This window comes from Monodelphis domestica, chromosome 5 (genome assembly GCF_027887165.1).
Source record: "Monodelphis domestica isolate mMonDom1 chromosome 5, mMonDom1.pri, whole genome shotgun sequence".
NCBI classification, from domain to species: domain Eukaryota; kingdom Metazoa; phylum Chordata; class Mammalia; order Didelphimorphia; family Didelphidae; genus Monodelphis; species Monodelphis domestica.
In genome coordinates this window covers 211,406,261-211,426,779 of record NC_077231.1, presented here as the reverse complement: position 1 = coordinate 211,426,779, position 20,519 = coordinate 211,406,261, and the positions used below count along the sequence as shown (strand labels likewise).

The window sequence follows — 20,519 nt, the reverse complement described above, 5'->3', positions numbered from 1 at the left end:
ATTAATAAGATCTATGATATAGGTTTGCTCCTTGTTTCCCTAGTTTCTGATTGCTCCCATGATCTCATCCAAATCTTCTCCAAATGTATCTCATTAGCTACAAAATGGACCAGTGGATAGAACACAAATGACTCAGTATAATGAGTGCCTGCACATGAGAAATAACTGGATCTACAACCTTCCAAGAGAGCATCATATTTGCCTGTCAAAAATATGTAGAAGTATAACTATATACTGAGTTATTTTTATAGGTAAATACAGGTGTGCTTGTTTGAAGAATTCTGTATGAACATTTTAGAATAATTCTTTGCTTTATAATAATAACTAACATTTTTGCATAAAACCTAGAGCCAGAGGTATCTCAAAGGCAATCTAATTCAGTCCTCTCATTTTATAAGTATGGGAAATGTAGAAAGGTAATATTTGAAACCAGGTTCTCTGATCCAAAATCAGTGTTCTTCTGGTTGTATCTCATTGAAAATCATCTCCCTAGCAAAAGACTTAAGAGATAGGTAATAAAATATTTTGACTTCTCTTCCATATTACAGATGAGGCCATTAAGTTTGAGGTTAAGCAATTTGACCAAGATCAAACAGCTAATAAGAGGCAAAGCTGAAATCCGCACTCATGGCTTCCTGACTCCTTATAAGTACTTTACAAAAGAATTCATTTTGGGATTCTTTTATTGAAAAGTGAAACTCTAAATTAGATTCATGTTCCAAAAACTTGATTCCTAAATAGCTTTCCAAGAGCAGAACTTTCACATATGGTATGACATGTCTTTATCTAGAAAGATCAAGGTATGCTAAAGTCACCCAAAAGATGGAACAGAATAGTATTCCACTTTCCATTGTCACTTAAGAATATCTTAATTTTGAATTATGAAGATTGAAGGACCTTGGCAGTCATGCAGATTCATTTGACAGATGTGGAAATTGTGAATTCCCTATTTATTTTGTTAAAGGCCTAATATGTGCAAAGTAAGTGGCAGCATGGCATCTGATATCTGTCTTCCCCTGACTTTTATGTGGGTGTCCTTTCTACTATACATTACCTTCTTTTTGACTTTAAAAACTGATTCAGAAATTCTACCATAGTCGTTTTAAACATGAGAATGCTAAGGCAATATGTTAATGAGAATATTCCTCAATAACCAATGTCTCAGTGAATTAATGTTCTGAGGACATGCGATACATGAGTGTATGAATGGACCAGGGCAAGACAAAATAATTTGTTTTATTAGGTTGGTAATGAAAATCTATTTTCTGCCACATTTTGCAAAAGTAGTTAGGGCTATTTCCTCAGAGTATTACACTTTGAATTATGGTGTTTGGCTAAGCTTAGTCTTTCTGATTTAGTATATCAATTCATCTGAAAAATTATTCAGTCTATTATGCCTAGGTAACTACTCCACAAGGAAGATGTCAAAGGAGGGGAAATTGATGATAGCCTTAGAGACTAGAGTTGTTAATATTGTTCTCCACGTCATATATAAAATGGGGAGCAAAGGAATAAGTATTTCTGTAGCACCTACTATGTGCAAGGTTCGGTACTAAGCACTTTACAATCATTATCTCACTTCAGCTTCACAATAGCAGATAATATAAGAAAATATGTGGTGGTATTTTTCAGGGGGAACAAAGATATGGTAGCAGTGGGAGAAGTAGAAATTGAGAGTAAAGAATGTTATAGTTAAAATAGAGGTTTTATAGTAGAGGAAGTGGAGAAAGGGACAGTTCTGCATAACCCATCTCAGAATTTACTTCACAATTTTAATAGTCCTCGTGTGTTAGAATAATAGGAACACCAAAGGAGTTTCTAATCCATTTACATTTTCTTCATCCTAGAGGATTCTTATCTTGTCTGTTTTTTTCTTATATATCTTTACTAAAAGTATAATTATTTTTCTTTCTTTGGGGACATTAAAATGTAGGGATTGCCCTACTACAATTTTTAGGGTAAGTTTGTGCAACTTATGCCCCAAATATAGGCACTGAAGGGTAATTGAGACAATTACTGTGATCCTTTCCTCAACACATTCCATGATAAGGACTTCTTTTCTTTTTAATTTTTTTTCCTATCCTGTCCTTATTTTTTCTTTCTCTTTCCTTTCCTCTATTTATTTTTCTCCCTTTTCCTTTCCTTTTCTCCTACCTTCTGGGATCCACTGATGATCCTCAGGATTAAAGACATTATTAAACTATATTATATATCCAGTGCCAATAAAACTAAAATGTACCCAAACTTAGGAAAATGACAAGCACCAGTGAGCTTGGTGTAGGAAGATGAAAGAGAAAGCATTACCTCCTCCATCCTGACATTTCCCTAACCTACCCCCCCCCCCCCACACACACACAGTATGTGACTACTTCCTTTGGGGAAGTTCCTTTGCTAATTGAAGTATGTAGCTCTAAAGCCCTTCTGCCTTCAGATTATATCGGCACAGTCCAGTGGTCATCTCAATAGCTGTACAAGCACCAGAATTTGCAAACTTAAGCTCACCAGGCACACACTAACCACATGTTGTGCCATTCTGATGCAAGGCAGACTATGTATTGGGTATTCTATGATTCTACAGGCAGGAGTTTTTAGCAGACTATAAATACCTAGCAAGTTCTTGCATAACCCCCCAATGTCTTATTAGGTTATTATGGGATGTCATTCTGTTAGCTCAAATACTTTGTTGGCATTCTATTATGAATTATGGAAAGGGAGAAACAAAAGCAATAAATGGCTTAAGTACATAGAGTCTGCTGTATAACTCACTAATAAGGTATCTGGGGCACTTACAGACTCATCTAAATGCTATGTTTTCCTCTTGAATTTGATCTGGATTTAGGATTAACTGATATTCCCAGCTACAAATTAGTGGGCTGCCTAGGGTTTCTAAAATTTTGAATGCCTTTCTGGAGTGTCTTTATTCCTTCACTAAGCCAGTTCTTCATGCATGTTTATTTCATCTAATGTCATTTCATTTATAAGGGAGATGTGTGTCAGCAAAGGCATTTTTAAAAACTGTTCCCAAACCTCCCATATTTTCCTGCCCTGCTCCACACCCTCCTCAGTAAGAAAATACATACAGCCTCTGCAAAAATTAAGGCATATTTATAACACCCAGTGATGAGAATTAAGGGTTTAATGTCTGCTCCTTAAAAAAAAAAGTTTCCTAATTAAGGAAAAGACAACCTGGGTTCAATTATCCTCTGGATCTCAGTTTTGTTCTCTATTAAAAATATCTATGGTATATACCGTCTGTCTTACTGCTTTATTATTTAGGTAAAAGAGTGATAATGTTATGTTGTGAATGTATCCAAAGAAAGACTCCACACATTAAAAGCTTTGGTGAAAAACCTCTTTGGCCCTCAAAGAAACATTCTCTTTCCCCAGGCTGAGGATGGGGGGTAGGAGAAGACACTCTTCAAAATGCCATGTTCTGTGATTCACACCACATAGAGGAAAAGACGCAACTGAGAAAGACAGTAACTTGGACTTCCCAGCTGTTTCAGAATGTTTGCTGGAAATTCATCCTAAGACCATCCCTTTAAATAAGTAGCAATTTAAGAATGAATAAACCAGCTGTACTGCTGTAAAATATGGAAAGTGACCAAGAATTCAGTTAGTCAATAAATATTGATTAAGCATCTACCATATACCAGGTATTGAGCTAAGCACTGATGATATTAAGAAAGGCAAAAAGACAATCCCTATTCTTGAGGAGCTCACCATCTCATTGGGGAGTGGCATGCCAACAGGGAGGCAGACTAAAGCCATAGATTAGAAATGATTAATGAAGGGAAGGCCCTGGAGCCTTTAAGCTATGTTCCAGTCATAAAAGGACTTGACACCAGCATAGGATTCAGACTAATTTAGAAAGGAACATTCTAAGTTCAGACATTAAAAAAAAATGAAAACCCTTACCTTCTGTCTTAGTATATACTTACTGAGTTTCCTAGTCCTGTGACCCTGGGTGAGTCACTTTACCTGGATTTCTTAGCTCTTATTGCTCTTCTGCCTCAGAACCAATACTTCAATTGATTCTAAGACAGAATGTAAAGATTAAAAAATAAATTAAATTTAAAAAGAATTTATTAAGCACTTATTATGTGCCACACATTGGGCTAAACTCTGGAGATAAAAAAATAGGCTTGAAATAGTCCCAGCTTTCAAGAAGCTTACAGAGGAAGACAGCCTGTAAACAACTATATCCTAGAGATAACCTGGCTAAGTGGTAGATCATCTCAGAGGGAAGGCACTACAGTGGGCTGGGAAAGGTGTCTATAGAAGGTAGGATTTTATCTGAGACTTAAAACAGGCTAGAGAAAAACTACAAGGCAGAACTAAGGTGGGGAATGGTGGAAGCTCCAGGGACAGTGGGGATAATCATGAAAATTTCAGTCACAACATGAAGAGGCTTGTTTGATGACTAGAAAGAAGGTCAGTGTCATGTGATGACAGAATATTTAGGGTTGAATAAGATGTAAGAAGACTGGAAAAGTAGGTACTGGAAAAGATCAGGTACCCAAGTAATTCATTTTAGGCAGTGAATAATTTTGTGGAGGACTTTTTTTGTAGGAGTCTTTCTTGAATAGCCAGATTGGACACTTAAAGCAATATGTGATCATGGCCAGGATTCTCAGGATTGCCCAAGGCAGTCACTGAAGAAGGCAATTCTACTCCTAAATACTGGGATTGCCTCCCTTGTAAAGAAAGCTGACTAGAATGACTAGAATAGAATGCTTGCTGGAAATTCATCCTAAGACCATCCCTTTAAATAAGTAGCAACTTAAGAATGAACAAACCAGCTGTGACTGAGAAGCACTGCTGTAAAATATGGAAAGTCACCTAGAAATGCTCCAAATTTTTGTTATTCCATGACCACTTCCTTATCTGTCCAATATTTATTCCAAGGACCACCATGCCACTCCAAGATTCCCTTTCTTCCATGCCATGATATAGATATTTCTCATTGATGGGAACTATTTCAGTTCAATATTTTGTATCTCCAAAGTCTACCATAGGGCTTTGTGTGTGTGTGTGTGTTGGGGGGGTTAATGAAGACTGTAATTTCATTGATAAAGAAGAGCTCTAGCTGGGCAAACTCCCTCTTCTAATGCTGGTAAGAATTCTGGAACTAATAATTCTAGGGAGTTGTTGGGGAGTGGGCAACTGAGAAATGAACTAATTTGTCTAGGTTATGTCTCAGAAACAGGATTGGAATTAAGGTCTTTTTGATTACCAAGACCATATTTTTATTCATTATACCCAGCTGTCGCTCACCTGCCACCTTCCACCTTAATAAATACTGGTTGGATTGAATTCAATCCCTCAGCATTCCTATACCATACTTCCCTCTTCACACAAATAATTCATTGTGAACCTACTTGGTTTTCCTCCCTCATCTTTGTATCCTCAGCACTTAATACCATGTCTGACACTTAGTAGGTACTTGGGTGCTACTTGACTAACTTGTCTGAAGTAGCTGTCCTGCATCTTTATCCCCAATCCCTTTCTCTTTCTTGGCTGGAAGAAAAAAAGGGTAAAATTAAAGACTTCTACTTTGGTTAGTAATTTGGCTGTATCCATTCTGAGCCACAGAAGGCTATGACTTGACTTTTGAAGGAGATGTATAGACCCACATATTCAGACCTATGCCCTAAAACACATCCATACCCATGTACATGTGAGGCATGGCGAGGGAAGACAAAGAAGTTGAGCAAATTCAAAAGATTTAGTGGGACAAGGTTCAGAAGTGAGGGAGATAAGTGGGTGAGATGTGTTGGTGGTTCCACGAGAGAGGGAAAGGTCAAGAAAGTTAAATTATATGTTAGTTACAAAGTAAAGCAAGAATATTAATGGAAAAGATGGGGAGCTACTTTATCACTACTCAAAGCTTGGTGAAATCAGAAATGTAGGTCCATTTCCAGAAAACATATAGCTAGATCCTAAATGGATATTGCTTAATTGTATAAACTACTGAAGTGCATAATGGAGTGGCTTTGCCCTCATTAAATCCCTGTGCATCCTTTATGGTTAATTGAATGCAGATTAAGTGCTCCATTTGGTTATTTGCATGCCAAATAGTAGTACTAATGCTTTCCTAATCAATAAAGAAATAACTCAAGCAAGCTGACTTTTAACCATGTGTGTGAGACACATGAGTAAAATAAGATTTTGTTTAAGCAAGTGGACAATTTTTTTTTGTTCAGGTTAATAGCTGCTGAGAAATAGATCCACCATAAAGATAAATCCTTTCATAGTAAAGGTAATATAAGTGTCAGGACTTTGGGGTGGCACATTTTCCTCAGCTATTTAAAAGAATTGAAAGTATGGTAGTTTAAAAATTAGAAGTACACATACAGTATTATGCTTCAAAAGGAATGTTGCAAACATCATTATTATTGCTAATCATAATAGCTAACATTAATAATATTTTTTAAAAAAGTTTTACCCATATTAACACATTTGATCCTACTGAGTTTTATAATGACCCCATGTTTTGTTGGTGAAAAAACTGAGATTCAGAGAGAGAGGAAGGAAGGAAGAACTTATTGAGTGCATAATGTTCCAGGTACTATGCTAAGAACTTTACAAATATTATATCATTTTATCCTCACAACAACGAGGGGATGTAAATATTCTTAGTCCCATTTTGCATTTGAGCAAACTGAGTCATATAGAGGTTAAATGACTTGCCCAGGGTCACATAATAAAAATTTGAGGTTAGATTTGAACTCAGGTCTTCCTGATTTTAGCCCAGTACTATTTCCTTGCACTTTATCCCTCTAACACCTGGCTGTGAGTGAGGTTAAATGATTTGCTTGTAATCCCACAACCAGCAAGTGTGATATCTGAGAATCCAGCCCGGATCCAATGACTTAAGATGAGAAACATTGTCATTGATTTAGGTAACTTTGTGGTATCATTGGGATGACTGTGGGTGTCACTTGAGTCCCAGATGACCAGCTATCAATTTGATCAAGTCTAGGTCAGTACTTGAACAGTCTTCTGGGCAGGTTATGTCCATGCCCAGTTTTGATATCCTACACGTGCATTTAAATACTTTCAAAATGCATATTTTCTTTCATTTTGAATTTAGTTTAAAGTATTCATTCAAAAATGGGTTACTGACAATGAGGTTTTAAAAATGTGCTTCATTCTCAAGGCACAGACACTTCTGGCCACTTTATCTTGCTTCTGTCATTTGGATTGCTTTGGATATCAAAGAATTATCATCATTTATTGAGTCTGATTATATAGACGCTCACAGTGATTTTCACTGTTTCTCACCTTATTGATATCTAAAATCTCTGTTCCAATTTGCCTAGTGCCCTATTATCAAATGGCATCATTTTTTCACAGAGAGTCTCAGACTTTTATGAGACCTTGGAAACAATCTAGTTCAGCCCAAACCTGAACAGGAATGCCCTTCATAAGAGACTCAAGAAGTGGTCATCCATCCTCTATGTGGTGACCTCCAGTGAAGGCAAAATTCCTAAACAATTTGAGTTTTGGTCTGAACCTAAGTCCTCATCTCCTTTATTGATTGCACATAATTCTTCACTGAAGAATGAAGTAGAAGAAATCTTTCTTCCATAAGACAGTCCTTTAAAAATAAATATAGATTAGTTTCTTTCATAATAACTTCCAGTACTTTTAAGGAATGAAATTATCATTAGAGTACCTTAGCAATTTATTAGCTGCTATATTTTTAACATAGATTGCTTTTGGGTATTTAGAAATGTTCTATCATGTCTTCATGCAGAGAATCACACAATGTTTTCCATTTTTATTTCCTCCTTTTGATTGTATATTTCCTTAAATAAATGTGTCTTCTGACTATATAGAAAATGCTATACTAGTATCTTTCTATTGTCTTCCTTTTCCATTAAAAGAAAGCATAAGTGATTAATACCAATTAAGTAAAATTTTATCTTCTGCCTGTTGATTACTTATACTTTGTACATTAATGTATCTCAGACTGGATTTTTTTCTTTTTCTTTATTTTGGGCTATCTTCTTAGGAACTGGTTCTGGTAAACTACTAACTTTATTTCTTTTTACTCTTCTTCCTATTATTTTGATTCTGACAATCCATGTGATTGGTTTTATATATTTATATTTGTATTTACAAACATATATGTACATATATGTGGGGTTTTTCTTTACTCACTGTTTTCATTCTAAAACATCCTTACACAAGTTTATAAGATCCTAAGCAAATATTTTTCCAAATTGTTATTTTCTATTGTGAACTTTAAAACAATAAACATGAACAATTTTCATATGCAAAGAAGTAAAAAAGATAATTGTGTATGAAACTGTGAATCTCTGTTATGCATAAACTTAAACATTATATCAAGAGAATAGACCCATACACGTGTGTGTGTGTGTGTTTGCATGTGTGTTTACCAGACACTTTAGAATCATGATAGACTATACATTTTGAGCTTGAAGGAAACTTAGAGGACATCTAGTTAAATCCATTTATTTGACTATTGATAAAATTGAGACCAAGAAAAGGTAAATGAGTTGCCCAGTGTCAGACAGTTATTAAGTAGTATAAATGGGATATTTTCTTCTGTATTACCTACTACTTTCAATCAGTAGTGGTGATAAACACCAACTGTGCCCAGGATTTCATAAATCTTCACAATGATTTCTAGTTTCCTTTTGGCGATCTAATTTGTCCTGGATCATCAAGAATGGGTACATATTTTTTAGCTTTGATAAGTTTCTCTTACATATTTTACATATGTATGTATGTGTGTGTGTGTGCATTTATATATGATAGTAGACATTTCCATTGTTCATGACAGGTTAACAGATAGTCTCCCTTCTAGGGGTGTTTGTGGAGCCATATTAGCTTTACCAAAATGGGAAGAGTTACATGTCTATTAACATACTCCCAAATGTGTAGGGGCTCTAAATCTTTTCATCTGCATCACATTCTTTTCTTCCTGACACAAGTTAAGTTTCACCCCATGCCTCTTCAAATTGTTTTACATGCCCTTTTATTCAATGAGAGACAGTGTCGTATAATGGATAGAGAGATAGCTGTAAATCCAGGAGAAGCTGGGTTCAAGTTTCACCTCTGACACATATTGGCTGTGTGACCCTGGACAATTCGCTTAATGTCTTAGTGCTCTAAACTACTTTCTGGGAGTATAAGTGTCAGAGAAAATATGGACTTTCATGGATGGAGGACATCTTCCCTAAATCCCTCACCTCTGACAGTTCCCTTCACCAATGAAGTAAGAATCCAGTCTCAATCCATCCATTTGCCACTCCAGTCAGGTACGCCCACTTCCCTGCTTTCTCCTGCAGGCTTTAGTCTGCCAGAGCCTTGGGACTGGTTCCTGCCCCGGCAGAATGTGCACAAGAAGCTTCCTCCCTGGGATAGAAGACTGCTTCAGATCTAAGGTCTCCTTGGTGCCAGTGCCCTCCCTTGCTCTATTGTCTTGATTGCTTTTGTCCTACCCTTTTGGATCCTGTGGTTCTTTTTGGCTTATGGCTGCCTGCTCAGTCTTTGAATGTATGCTTTGGCCTTTCGTTCTTGGATACTCCTGGTTCTCCCATCTGCCTCTCTGATTTTTGCCTCACTGTCTTGCCCCAACCCTCAAATTATGTGTGCTTTCAGAGATGATTTAATGTAGCAACAAATTAATCAACATATATTTATTAAGTACCTACTATGTGCCAGGCACTGAGAATACAAATACAGTGAAATACTCTCTACTTTCTAGGAACTAGTAGTTCATCAGACATTCATGAAGTTTATATCATGTTCAAGAGAGGCAGCTGTCACTCAGTGGTTAAGAACACTGGGCTCGAGGTCAGGAAGACCTGAATTCAAATCCAGCTTCAGATACTTCCTAGCTGTTTGACCCTGGGCAAGTGTGACCTTTGATTGCCTGACAAAAGGATCTACTGGAGGAGGAAATGGCAAACTACTTCAGTATCCTTGCCAAGAAAACCCCAGGCATAGCTGTGGTCCATGGGGTCATGAAGAGTCAGATGTGGCCAAAAACCAACATCAGGTTCAAGACAATAGGCAGGGTGGCAGAGACACTAAAGGAGGTATTCTTACTGTGGGTTCTTTGTGGGGATAATAATAGCAATCCCCTATAAAGGTTGTTCTAAGGATCAAATAAGATTATATATATATATATATATATATATATATATATATAAGGCATTTTGCAAACCATAAAGTGCTTTTTAAATGATATCTTTTTCATTATTATTGAAAATTTTTGATAGCTATATTCAATGTAATTTGGTTTCCTTTGTAATCCTATGTATTTTATGTTATGCATTTAAACGCATTATTCTGAGAAGGGATCCATAATCTTCACCAGGCTGCCAAGGGGATCCCAGAAAGGCTAAGAAGTTCTTATCCTAGAGTAGGGGGATTGAACATATGGCCATCTGGGGCTCACATTCTGGACTGTGATAGACCCCAGATTAAAATTGGAAAATATTTACCAAAATAAATTAAATATAATGGAACCAGGTGGCATCAATATTTGGTTTTATAGGTCCATGTGCTGACTGCTGAAATCCTTTATATAGTTTAAAGGCTGACATTTTCTATTTGAGTTTGACACCATTACTCTAGAGAATGGCAAGATAGCCTTTGAGTCAGCAAGACTTTACTTAGTCAATGTTGTCCAAATCTAGCCCAAATCCCCCAAATCTGGCAGGTCCTCAGGCTTCTCAGTTCTGGCTTCTCACCCTGTCCCTGCTATTCATGGTTGCCACCCAGAGATTTAGAGCTAGCTACTCTTAATGTGTAGTCCACATCATCTGAACATCAATAAATCCCCATTTATAAACCTCTCCTTTGTAAATATGATGTGTTCTGGGATATCTGTCAGATTTTTATTAAAGATCTTTTATTACATTCAAATACAATTGTAGTTGACAGACCAAATCCAGGTGTAGTTTCTGCTCTGTCAGGCACAGCTGCTTTGTAACTAGCAAAATATCCCTCTTTGTACAACATCCTCTGGCTCACTAATTTGTGATTGTTTCCTTGTAAGCACAATAAAAAGCAGGTAAGCAACACTAGATGATCACTAGTATTTTATCATAATTGGCTTCCATGTTAATAAGGTTTGGATAAATAGTTATTTCATGTCCTTTCAAGCTTATAAGAATTTTGTTTTTGATTTTTATAATCAGAACTATCATTTTCCCCAGTACATTTGGGGTTTCCTGGATTCTCAGCCCCAGGTCATGCCTCTGAGCTAGGGTTTCTGGTGATTTGTCCCTAGTACCCTTCCCCATCACAGAAGCTCAGAGTTAGAATAGGCTTCAAAGACTCTAGTCTTAATCAGGTCTAAAACATTGTTTAATCAGGTTCTTCCCTTTGAAAAACTGTCAACAACAGAAATCAGCTCATTCTGCTTTTTTTAAATCCTCACCTTACGTCTTAGAATCAGTATTAAGTTTTGATTCCAAAGTAGAAAAGTAGTTAGGGATAGGAATTGGGGTTATGAGACTTGCCCAGGGTCACATAGCTAAGAAATGTCTGAATTCCGATTTGAACCCAGGACCTCCCAACTCTAGGCCTGGCTCTCCATCCACTGAGCCACCTAGCTCTCTTGCCCATTCTGCTTTTGAAAAGTTGTAATGGTTAGGAAGTTTTTCCTCTTATCAAACAGAAATGTACCTCTCATTGTTCTACATTCATTCCTCTGAAACCAGCTTTAACTATGATTGGGCTACAACCTGTTCTAGTTCTAAAACTCTTATCACTTTGTCATTCTGCCATATACCTAGTACTGTTTTAGCCTCCCAAAGGGATTGAAAATTTCACATTTATATAGCATTTTAAGGTTTGCAAAGCATGTTTATCTTTTAAGGTGGATAGTACAAGCAGTAGGATTGCCCATTTTACACATAAGAAAACTGAAGCTTAGAGAATTGAAGTGAATTGCCCATAATCACACAATTAGTAACTACCAGAACTTAGATTCAAGTTGAGGTTTTCTGACTACAAATGAGATAACATTTGTAAAGTGCTTAGCACAGTGCCTAGCATACAGTAGGTGCTTTTCTCTTCCTTTCCTCCCTCCAACTCTAACATTCTTTCTACTGTGCCAACTCTCCATTAGCCCTCAGGAAATTATAGCTACTCTCCAGATGGTAAGACATGGCCAACATGATAGAAATAGGGACTAATATAAAATAGTATATTTCAGAGTATTAAATTGAATAATATAGCCAGTAATATTGAACAAGTAGATTGATTTAACTGCCCTTTATTCATGTGGTAAGGAATACAGAGAGATATAGAAGAAATTGAGAAGTTACCAAATAGATAGAGGCCAGACAAATGAACACATTTTCCAGTGATCTTCCAAATGGGAAGAAGAGAAAAAAATTTGGGGCACTTAGGAAGACCTAGGATTTTCATTCTGATCCACTTTTTTCCTTAATGAAGAAAAAGCACAAGTGATCCGTCTTCATTTCTACTTCCTCCTCCCCTCCCCCATTCCTAGAGAACTTCCAAAGGGATGGCCAGCAAAATAGCTTAAGTATTCTATTTTCTCTTTCCTTTAATGGAAAGTGTGTATATTTCTCTTGAATTCTCTTGAATGCCACAGATTCAAAAATACTCCATATTTGAGGCATTAAAATTCATGGTAAGGATAATAGGGCATTATGGGAGTCAGGAAAGACAAATGTCACTGCTAAAGAGTTGTGGGGCTTAAGCAGAACCCTGAAGAATGGATACAGTTTGAATAGGTGAGAGAAAATTGTTAGGATAAGCAGTGTGAACAAAGGTACTTGGGCAACAAAGACTATGATACTTAGGAAAAATTGAAACACTTATCTGGTGTGAAGAGTATATACCTTCATAAAGCAGTGAGAGAAAAGTTTGCTATATTTGGCACAGAGTTCAAAAAGGTTGGGCAAGCAGTTCAGACTTGATTCAGTGAAAAGCCACTATAGATTCTTTAGTAAGAAATCAGACTTGTGGGCGTCCTTGATAAATCTTCTATATCTCTTATTCATTTCTACTTTTAACTATAGCATTCTTATTGGCCTGAAATACCTTGGACTTTCTAGTTGAAAAACTTTCGTAGCAGTTATTTATCTTCACTCTAACCCCCAGCAAGACTGTAAAACCTTTTATATTGTCGTTAAGTTATTTGCAATTGTGTCTGAACCTTTATGACCTTATTTGAGGATTTTCTTGACAAAGATACTAGAACAGCTTTCCATTTCCTTATCTAGTTCATGCTACAGACACAAACAGGGTTAAATGATTTGCTCTGGGTCACACAGCTAGTAAGTGTCTGGTGCCATATTGGGACTGAGGAAAATGTGTTTTCCTGACTCCAACTCAGGCACTCTATGCATCACCTAACTGCAATCGCTTCATTTTATAGATGATAACAGGGAACCAAGAGAAGGTTAAGTAGCTTGCCCCAAGGTCACATACAGAGTAAGAGTTAGAAATTATTTTTATATCTTGCAACTATCACTCTTTAGCCAGCATTCTTATTGGTGTATTGAAACCTTAAAAATGTATCATGAAGATATGAAATCTTGTTATTATAGTGTGAAGAAGGGACCTACAATTAACAATGGAGCTAAAATGGAGGTTAGCCTTAGGGATAGGTAAGATAGGAGAACAGAGGAAGTCCATCCAAAGGTGAATAAAAGAACAGGGAATTTTTAAATCTGGATAGACTTTAAAAATGTGCCATGATAGGAAAACACAAGACAGATAGTGATGTAGACTTCCCTGGTTATCATTCAGGGATCATTCTGGCATTCCCTCTGCTGTTACCAAGCTTTTTTTTTTCAGCATCTGAGAGGTGTTTAACTGAAATATTGGCATCTCCTGCTTCTTATTTTCCATTCTGTAAAGATTTTATGCATTTTGTTCAATTTTTCTTCCCAGTTTTTATTCACTAGGTTGAAGATTCCTGAGCTTAGAATTTCCATGTTGATCCAGTTCAACTAAACTTTTTTTCTCATTTTAAAATACCGAAAATGATATTTGCATGGTTTACCTTACAGCATCTTGGGATCATAGCTCTAGAATTGGATATGCCTCAGAGGTCTCCAGCTCCAATCACTTCATTTTATAGATGAGAACACTAAACTCAGAGAAGGTTAAGCCAACCTGCTCAAAATCAGTTAGAAGTAGTATTTAAACCCTGTAATAATCACTTGAGACCTAGCATTCTTATCACTATAGCAAACTTTAAAAATGTTTTATGAAAATGTGAGATATTTTTATCATATTTTGGAAGAAGGACTTGCAATTAACAGTGGAACTAAAATAGAAGTCAAGCTTCCACTAAAATCAGGAGTAAACCAGGAAGATAACTTGAATCAAATCGAGACAGAGGTATAAAATTTGGTGAGAACCAACAACTAAATGAAAATGGGCTGAGAAAGGCAAAATAACAAGAACAAGATAGGGCTGAATATGGCACTGAAAGATTAGGTTTCAGCATAGTCTAGTTGGTCTGTGGATCATTAGGCTCCACATGCCAGAACTCAATTGCTTCATGGCCATATTTTGGCCAAAATCATTTGGATGGTGCTGAATAAATGCAGTGTCATTTATTCCTTAGATGGATTTGTTTTAGGATCTGTGTTCAAAGAGGAAAAGAAGAAATAGGAAAGCTTTTTGGGAAGAAGGATGAAGACACACCGATGGTGTCTTCATACCCTTTGTTGGTATGGTGTGTAAGAGCAGCATGCAAAGGTAAGGATGGAATGTTGGAAGAAGACATGATTGACAGACAGAGACCATTGGAAGAGAGGAGCATGACAGAAGAAAGATGACCTTGGAGAGCCCCAGGAGGAAGTCTGGGCTTTTGAGATTTGATCTTGAGGTGCAAGGAAGTTTCTTGCCTTGCTTCTAGGTCACAGTTCTTCTCTCACACTCCTCTCTTCTAACGATCTTTGTCCAATGTTCCATCCTTACCTTTGCATGCTGCTCCTACAGGTGATTACATTAGGATGAGGGAGGAGGGGTACTACTGGGATGACCAATGCCTGAGGACACAGGTGAGTGTCATTTGTATTGATTAGGAAGAATGCTCATAGATCAATTATCCTTACATCTTCACCCTGGAGGAAAGGTGATGGGGGGAGGGGGGTGTTGTCCCCACAGCAAAACCTTGCTTTATTCACTGTGGAGAAGGTCTGAGGCCAAGTTCCTTCAAGAATGACACCAATGAACACTGACCACATCAATGAGAATTTCTTAGGTTTCTTACTGAGAGCCTTGGCAACTGAGTGATTGTTTTAAATTCTGGTAAGTGACTTGAAGGCTAAGCCATTGTCTATCATTGCAACTGCACACAGTTGTTTCCTTTTGTTTTAATCAGCAGCCATATCCTGGTAAAGCTGCCTCAGCAGATGGGCCAACACATTTGACAGGTCTCAAACCTGTCCATGAGTTATAGTCATGTCTAGCCTCAGTGTGTGAAAAATGCCTTCAGCAGATTGGGTGACTGAGAACAATATTTTGCAAGTGCCATGAAGGCAGGCTGAAACAGGTGATGTGGAGGGCTTAGAGCTTGAGGAAACATTAAATATGCTAAGATCCATCTACTTCATCCTGAGTCATCACCAGTCATCCAGACATTTGTCTTCCCACTGGACTTGGATGACTTTGGAAGAGAGAGTGAGGCCACTGACTTCAGATAAACCTGTCTTACTTAAGTCCAATTCAATTGCAACTCAGAAATCCATCACTTGATGATGTCATTCTTCTTTGAAAATGAAAGAAGATGGGCAGTGAGAGGACTCTAAGGATAGTGAGCCAGGCTTTGAGAAAGGAGGCCCTGGGTTCAAATTTGGCCGCAGATACTTCCTAGTTTTGTGGCCTGGGGCAAATTACTTAACCCCAATTGTCTAGGCCATAACACTCCACTGCCTTGGAATCAATACTTACTTTTGATTATAAGAACAGAAGACAAGAGCTTAAAAAAATAAAACAAAGGAATGAAAAACAACAGCAATATCTCTCCTCCTCTTTTTCCCTAAAACTGGCCATGTTTGTCATCTGTGACCCAGTGGCATTACTGTTCAGACTTGGCTTCCTTATTACAACTCACTGGGTAGCTACTGCAGGGGTGAAGGGATTTACCTATTTTTGTCCCTTGTGCAGTGCTGAATTTAAGATATGGAGTAACATGATTGCTTTAAAACAAAGCAAAGGAATCTCCTCCTCCAATTCATCAGGCATGACATTCATCAGGAACTTTCTTTTTTTAATCAAAAGATTAATACAGGAATGAGTAGCCAAGCTACCCGCAGGTAAACACCATAGGATATAACCCAGAGACTAAATACACCAAGTAACAGATTACAGTGCAGCAAAGGCCTCTCACCATAGAAACACCTAATACATCTATACTCTATGCAGTTCCACAAAGCACTTTACATATATGATTTCAGAGCTTTACATTACTTATTATAGACATTATTTGCTATTTTGCTACTGAGAAACCTCATGTTCAGAGAGGTTATGAATTGTCCAATAGCACAGTCTTAGTATCAGAGGCAGGATTGGAATCCAGGGCTCTTTGACACCAAATATAGAATGATATCCTCTTTCAGGAGTTCTTAAACTTTTTTGTCTCATGATCCCTTGGGTAGTGTGATGAAATCTATGCAAACCATCTCAGAATTCTGTTTTTAAATGTAGGAAAGAAAATATATAGGATTTTAAATGAAACCAATTATATTGAAACATAGTTACTCAACATTTTAAAAATAAATCTGCAGAACTCCCTGCTCTATACTATGCTAGATACTGCTATTGGTCAGTGTCCAATAGTGTCCACTGTTATATTTGTGTCCATGTCTTCATGACCCCATTTGGGGTTTTCTTGGCAAAGATATTGGAGTGACTTGCCATTTCCTTCTCCAGTTCATTTTATAGATGAAGAAACTGAGGCAAAGAGGGCGAAGTGAATTGCCTAGGGTCACAAGTCTACTAATTGTCTATAGGCCATATTTGATCTCAGGAAGATGAGCCTTCCCAACTCCAGGCTCAATACTCTTCACACTTTATCCACCATGCCACCTAGCTACCCATGCTGGATGTAGAAGAACTTTTATTTTCTTAAATTTTTATGAAAGTGATAGTATTAATTATTTTGAATATAACACCTTAAGGACTAACAATAAACTTTACATACATTATCCTCAGTTGATCCTCATAACATGATCCTACCATTATCTTCATTTCATACAGGGAAATTAAAGCAGGTAATCAAGTGACTTTCCCAAGGTCACACTGCTATTAAGTATCTGAGTTGAGATTCAAACTGAAGTTTTGCTGATTCCAAATCCAATACATTACCCTCTACATTTGGATTACTTAGTAAATTGATAACAAGGTGACTATGCCTGCCCAATTGGTCTTTAAACTCTGTTGGGTAAGAATGATGCTATTCTGGGTCAGTTTTCTGGATGCTATCAGGATATATCTGGAAAAAGACATCCATTCCTCTTCCACAAAGGGCAAGAGTCTAGTGAAAGAAGTGTGGTGGAATGGGAATAGTTTACAAAGTTATTAAAAGGCGATATTTGCATTGAGAATTTCCTTGCCCTTTGAATTTGAGGCTTAAATAGATGCCTTTCAATGTAGTACTGGCAGGCATGCCCAGCTAAAATCTATTCATCTTGATCAGGATAGCCTTGAGCCATCAAATCCAGTTATGCAGAAACCAGTTGCCACAAACTATTTACAAAGCCAAACTGTGCAGAAGCCTGTCATCCATCCTTTCTTTGTTTTTTTCTCCTTTCCTGGGGCTCTTCTTCCTTTTATTGAGACTTATCTCTCCCATCAGGCATCCACTGATTTGAAATATGATCACCTTGATCTTAATGAGTTATCAGATCACCACTGGATGCTAGTGAGAGTGAGCTTAAGAATTCCTCCCAAGATTCTATGCTACATCTGACTTCAATTCTATGACATTGTCCTTTAATTTTTCATAATCACCTCTTAGTTTGTTGATATTGATTGATTTTTGCTTCTTCATTCATTTGACTGGAAACATATCCAAATTTGCTGAGAAGCTAAAATTTCTACAAAACTGACTTTTCAAATCTATAGTATCTATAGAGGATTAGCCACTATATAGAATTCTTTTGGGGGGAAAATATAAGGCCAGGCTGCTAGTTGGTGTGCAAACTATAAATTTTATATTTCAAGTAATTAGCCTGGCATTCAAAGTCTTCCCTTAGTTGTCCCTAACCTATGTTTCCAATCTAAGCTCCCAATTTTTCATTGCAGAAAGACACTTTAGCTTAACTGGCGTACTGATGGCACCTTTAGTAATCATAGGATCATATTTTTAAAAGAGGAAGGGACATCATCTAGTCCACTCTATTCAGTTTATAGATGAAAGCACTGAGGTCCAAAATGGTTTAGAAATGTCACAACTTACATAAGTGACCTACTTATGGAATCCAATACAAATGATCTGACACCAAATCTTGCAATTTTTCCACTGTAACAAAAGAGATTTATTCATGCCATCCTCTTTTCAGGAAATCCTGATCTTTTCTACTCTGCTTGTCTAGGTTCTAATTGTCCATCAACATCCATATCAAATCCTTTCTTATCCTTGAAACATTTCCACCTACCACCTTACCCCAGTCAAATAGTGAACATGTATTAAGCACCTGCTGTGTTCCAGTCATTGGGCTAAGTGACGGAGATACAAAAAAAGGCAAAAAGACAGTTCCTGTCTTTGAAAAGCTTACAATTTAATAGGGGAGGCACCATTCAAACAAATATAAATAAAGCAAGGAAAAATAGGAAATAATGAACAGAGAAAAGATCCTAGCTTAAAAGATTTGGGGGAAGGTTTCCTGTAGGAGGCAGGATTTTAGTTTATTCTTAAAAAAGAAGGCAAGAAGGTCAATAGTCTAAGTGGAAGAGGATGAGTATTCCAAGCATTGCAGATAGCCAAAGAAAATGCCCAGAACTAAGAGATGGAATGTTGTAACTGTGAAAGAACAAGGGAGGACAATGTTACTAGATCACAGAACATGTTAGGTAGTAAATAAAAAAGAAACAAAAATGGTAGCAGAGAGTTAGCTTTGAATGCCAAACAGATAATTTTATAAGTGAGGCTGGAAGCAATAGGAAACCACTAGAATTTATTGAGTAGGGGGTGGTGACTAGACCTGTGCTTTAGAAAAAATCACTTTAGTGGCTGAATGGAGGATTCAGTGGGGAGGGATCTAAAATGGGCAGAGCTACTAGCAGGCTACAACAATAGTTCAGAAGTGAGGTTATGTGGGTCTATACCAGAATGGTGGCAGTTTCAGAGGAAAGAAGGAAACATGTTGAAAGGAGAGATGCTGCAAAGGTGACGCTGAAAGACCTTTAGAACCAGTTAGATATGGGGGGGGGGGTGGAAAGTGATAATGAATAGTTAAACATGACTTCTAGGTTGTGAGACTGAGGAGCTAGAAAGATTGTGTTGCCTTCTAGAGTAACAGGGAAGGCAGTAGGTAGGGAGGGCAAAAGGGGAAAGGGGATAAGTTCGTTGAGTTTTAAGATATCTACTGGACATCCAGTTTGAGATATCTGAAAGGCAGTTGTGGATGCATGATTGGAGGTTATCAGAGATTTTAGATCAGGAGAAGTAGATTGTAGAATCACCAACATAGAGATAGTAATTAAGTCACTGGGAGCTCAGTGGAAAGATTAAGCAAACAGAACCTAGTGAGGGGAATTTTGGGAGAATCTAGTTTGGTGCATTTGGTGCTAGAAGGGACCTGAGAGGCCAATTCACCCTCTCTTTTTAAAAGTTAGGAAAGTGAGGCTCAGGAAGTTTAAGTGATTTCTCCAAGGTCACACAAGTAGTTAGTATCAGAAGTAGGATTTGAAACCAGCAATTAAATCCATGGCAGCTAATGTGGTTACTAAGTAAAGTAATATAGAGGGAGAAGAGGAGGGCCCAAGACAGAACCCTAAGTTGTTAGATGATGTGTTCTGGGAAGAACATCCAGCAAAAGAGATGGAGAAAGAGAAGTCATATGGGAAGGAGATAAACAAGGAAAGAAGGGTGTTCTGAACGCCTATAGAGAATAGAGTATCAAGGAGGAAACAGTGACCAGTAGTGACAAAAGTTGTAGAGAGGTCAAGGAGCATGAAGATTGAGAAAAGCCCATTGAATTCCTTAACTAAGATAAAATTATTAACTCTGCAGAGAGCAGTTTTGATGGAATGAAAATTCAGAAGATGGATTGTAAGGAGTTAAGAAGAAAGTAAGAGGAGCCACTTACTATAGAAAGCCTTTTTGAGGGATTGAAGTACAAAAGGCAGAAGATGATAGCAAGGATGGAATGATCAAGTGAGGCGAAGTAGGAAGATGTTTATATGTAGTTGGAAATGAGCCACAAGGGAGGAAGGGATTGAAGAGAGGTAAAAGAGTAGAATGACCAAAAGGGCAATCTGTTGGAGAAGATGGGATGGAATGGGATCATTCTACTTGAATAAGTAGAAGGTATTGA

General features: G+C 37.4%; 1 protein-coding gene across 2 annotated transcripts in view; it reads left to right on the top strand.

The window, feature by feature from the left end:
- The window catches only part of DGKI (diacylglycerol kinase iota), a 623,490-nt gene that overhangs the window by 455,571 nt on the left and 147,400 nt on the right, over positions 1 to 20,519 (top strand). The window lies entirely within an intron of this gene.